This window comes from Cetorhinus maximus, chromosome 2 (assembly GCF_964194155.1).
Source record: "Cetorhinus maximus chromosome 2, sCetMax3.hap1.1, whole genome shotgun sequence".
NCBI lineage: Eukaryota > Metazoa > Chordata > Chondrichthyes > Lamniformes > Cetorhinidae > Cetorhinus > Cetorhinus maximus.
In genome coordinates this window covers 31703957-31708674 of record NC_135880.1, presented here as the reverse complement: position 1 = coordinate 31708674, position 4718 = coordinate 31703957, and positions in this window count along the sequence as shown.

Sequence of the window (4718 nt, the reverse complement as noted above, 5' to 3'; positions counted from 1 at the left end):
TTGCTCTTTCTGAAGCTGACCCTAATTGAATACGGAAACTGAAAAGGGAAACCGCAAAAGGAAACGGAAAAAGGAAACTGACCCTCCCAGTTTCGAAGGAAACAAAAACTGAAACTGATGTTTGGAAACCACGGGCTGAATTTTACATGCCCCGGACAGGCACATTTTCAGCGAGGGTGCACCTAAATTAGGTCGGGTGACTAGCCCACCACCTTCCAGCCCACCCTGGGCTCATCCCCATAATATGCTAGGTGCCGAAATCAGCACCCCACCCGCCATATATAGATAAATAAATACAGGTCATTTAGGCTTGCTAACAAACCCATTGACCTGAATAATATGCTTCCCACACCATGACATGTTTGGCATGGGCAGTCGGGCATGAGCAAGGGCAGGAAGGAAGGGGGCACATTATTCAGGGAGTGCCCAGCATGCCTTGGGGGCACCGCCACATCTACCGGATCCTGTTTATCTACCCTATTAGTTGCATCCTCAAAAAGCTCTAATAAATCTGTCAAACAGGATTTCCCTTTAGTAAAACCATGTTGACTTGTTCCAATCATACTATGCTTTTCTAAGCGCATTGTTGAGACTTCATTAATAATAAATTCCAGGTTTTTTCCCAACAACTGATGTTAGGATAACTGGCCTGTAGATCACTGTTTTCTCTCTCCCTTCATTCTTGAAAAGCAGTGTAACATTTGCTAACTTCCAACTTAATGGGACTGTTCCCGAATCTAAGGAATTTTGGAAAATCATAGCTTGCACATCCACTATCTCAGCAGATATCTCTTTTGGAACTCTTGGTTATAGGCCATCAGGTCCTGGGGATTTGTCAGATTTTAGTCCCTTAGGTTTCTTCAATACGTTTTCTCTGCTACTATTAAAGTCCTGCCCTTAACTTCCTCACACCTTTTAGCTCCAAGGTTAGTGTCTATTTCTGGTATGAAAATTGTGCCTTCTACTGTGAAGACAGACACAAAATATTTGTTCAGTACCTCTGCAATTTCTCATTCCCCATGATAATTCCTCTCTGATTTCTCACCCTAATCCTCAGACTTGCTACTGGTTTTTTTGCAATATTGTAAGCATCCTCTTTTAATCCAATACCATCCTTAACTTTCTGAGTGAACCAAGGGTCAGTCTTTCTTGCTGAGTTTTTGGTTTTCAATTAAATATATTTTTATTGAATGTTTTGAATATTGAATGTTTCCCACTTTTTCATTTGCCTCCATAACTTTTAGTCTATTCACCAGTGAACCTTAGCCAGTTCTCCCCTCAAACCCATGTAACTAACTTTGTTTAAGCTTAAGTTTCTTGTCTGCAATTGGAGTATATCACTTTCAAACTTAACATGGAACTCAGTGCTTTTATGATCATTATTTCCCAGTGGGTGTTATACTACAACATTACTAATTTTTTTTATTCATTCATGGGATGTGGGCATCACTGACTAGCCCAGCATTTATTGCCCATCACTAATTGCCCTTGAGAAAGTGGTGGTGAGCTGCCTTCTTGAACCACTGCAGTCCATGTGGTGTAAGTATACCCAGAGTGCTGTTAGGGAGGGAGTTCCAGGATTTTGACCCAGTGACAGTGAAGGAATGGCAATATGTTTCCAAGTCAGGATGGTTTGTGACTTGGAAGGGAACTGGCAGGTGGTGATATTCCCATATGTCCGCTGCCCTTGTCCTTCTAGATGGTGGCAGTCTGGGTTTGGAAGGTGCTCTCTAAAGAGCCTTCATGAGTTCCTGCAGTGCATCTTGTAGATGGTACACATTGCTGCCCCTGTGAGTTGATGGTGGAGGGAGTGAATGTTTGAGGATGGGGTGCTGATCAGGTGGGCTGCTTTGTCCTGGATGGTGTTGAGCTTTGTGAGTATTGTCGCAGCTGCACTCATCCAGGCAAGTGGGGAATATTCCATCACACTCCTGACATGTGACTTGTAGTTGGTGGACAGGCTTTGGGGGGTCAGGAGGTGAGTTACTCACCACGGGATTCTTAGCCTCTCAACTGCTCTTGTAGCCACAGTATTTATATGGATAGTGCAGTTCAGTTTCTGGTTAATGGTAACCTCCAGGACGATGATAATGGGGGATTCAGCGATGGTAATGCCATTGAATGTCAAGGGACAATGGTTGTTGGAGATGGTTTTTGCCTGGCACTTGTGTGGTGTGAATGTTACTTGCCACTTGTCAGCCCAAGCCTGGATAATGTCCAGGTGTTGCTGCATTTGGACATGGACTGCTTCAGTATCTGAGGAGTTGCAAATGGTGCTGAACAACGTGCACTCATCAGCAAACATCCCCATTTCTGACCTTATGATGGAAGGAAGGTCATTGATGAAGCGGCTGAAGATGGTTGGACCTAAGACACTACCCTGAGGAAGTCCTGCAGTGATGCCCTGAAGCTGAGATGATTGACCTCCAGCAACCACAACCATCTTCCTTTGCATTAGGTATGACTCCAACCAGTGGAGAGTTTGCCCTTTGGTTCCCATTGACTCCAGTTTTGCTAGGGATCCTTGATACCATACTTGGTCAAATGCTGCCTTGATATCAAGGGCAATCACTCTCACCTCACCTCAATTAACGCTGTTTCATTACACAATGCTAGATCAAAAATAGCTTTATCCCTCATCAGTTCCACAATGTATTGCTCCGAGAAACTGTCACAAAAACATTCTATAAATGCATTGTCTAGGCCCTCTTGCCAGTTTGATTGCCTCAATCCATATGAAGATTAAGTCTCCCACAATTATTACTTTGCTCTTGTTACAAACTCAGTTTCTTGTTTAATGCTCCACCCAATGGTATAACTACTGATAGGGGGCCTATAAACTACTCCCAGTTGTGTTTTCTGACACTTGCTATTCCTAATTTCCACCCATACTGATTCTACTTCATGATCTTCTGAGGTCAGATCCTTTCTCACTCATGTCCTTATGTCAGCATTTACTATCAGGGCTACCCCTCCTCCTTTGCCATTCTTTCTGTCTTTCCAAAATATTGTATACCCTGGATTATTTATTTCCCAACCTTGATCACCTTGTAACTATGTGTCTATAATGGCGATTAGATCTAAATCTATTACCTCTACTTGTGCCACTAGTTCATCTATCTCGTTGCAGATACTTCATGCATTCAGACAAAGAACCTTTAGTTTCAATTTTTTACTCCTATTTCCTGCAATGACCTTTTGCCGATGTACAATTTTTGTTAACCTTCTGTCGCTTCCTGTCCCATTCTGCTTGTCTTTATCCACATTGCTATACTCTTCTGATGCCTAGATCTTTCTCTCTAGATTTCTAAACCTCCCTTCACCCAAACCCTCCCCCCATCCCATCCCCATCACGTTTGGTTAAAGCCCTAGTTATATATTGGCCAGGATATTGGTACCAGCCCAGATCAAGGGGAGCCCAATCCAATTGAATAGCTCACTCTTCCCTGAGTACTGATGCCAGTGTCCTATGAATTGAACTCCCTTCTTCCTTTGAGCCACGCATTTAATTCTCTAATCTGCTTGACTCTACGCCACTTGATGCGTGGCTCAGGTAACAATCCTGAGAGGATTACCTATGATGTTCTGCTTTTTAATTTGGACTCCACCTCCTCAAATTCTCTGATGCAGAACATCATTCCTGGTTCTACCTATGTCATTTGTTCCCACGTGCACCACAATAACTGGATCCTCTCCCTCCCACTTCAAGTTCCTCTCCAGCCACAAGGAGATCTCTTTAACCCTGGCATCAGCAGACAACACAACCTTTGGAGCTCCCGGTTGCAGCTGCGGAGAGCAGTATCTATTCCCTTGACCACATTGTTTCCTATCACTATCACATTCCTCTTTGCTCCCTCCACTTGAATGGCATCCTTCGCCATGGTGCCATGGCCAATCCGTTCATCTACCTTGCAGTCCTTCTCCTTATCCACACAGGTAACAAGTACTTCATACCTGTTGGATAAAGTCAGTGGCTGAGGCTCCTCCATCAGTACATGCTGATTCCCCATACCTGCCTGTCTCACATTCACACACTTCTGTCTCTGACCACTGACCAAATCTACGGTTCTGCCTAACATAAGGGGAATGACTGCCTCCTGTAACAAAGTGTCCAAGTAACCCTCCCCCTCCCTGATGCCCTGCAATACCCGCAACTCAGACTCCAGGTGAGCAGCTCGGAGCTGAAGTTGCCTAAGCTGCAGACACTTACTGCAGGTATGGGTGTCTGGAATCGCAATGCTTTCCACAGATTCCCACATGCTGCAGTCTCAGCACACCACCAGCCCTGCCATTTCTGTCCAACCTTATTTATTTAATTATTAAACTAGTTAATCATTCACACAGATAAAATAACAGAAAGTTGAACTCAACTAGTTTGGAGACGAAGGAAGAAAACTCACCAACTACTGGAGGCTTAAAAGAAGTAGAAAAAGGAGCAGCTGTTTGCCCCTCCATGCGGAAGTCTCATCTGAACCAAATTCCCAACTACACACTCTGTCTATATCTCACTCCAGTGTAGACTCTTCTTCATGCCTCCAATTTTATTCACTTCAAATGATATCAAGAAATGGCTGAAGGCATTGACCCTTCAAAGGCCTTGACAACATCCTCACAATAGTACTGAAGACTTGTGCTCCAGATCTAGCCAGCCCCTGGCCAAGCTGGTCCACTACAGCTATAATGCTTGCATCTACCTGACAACACAGAAAATTGCCCAG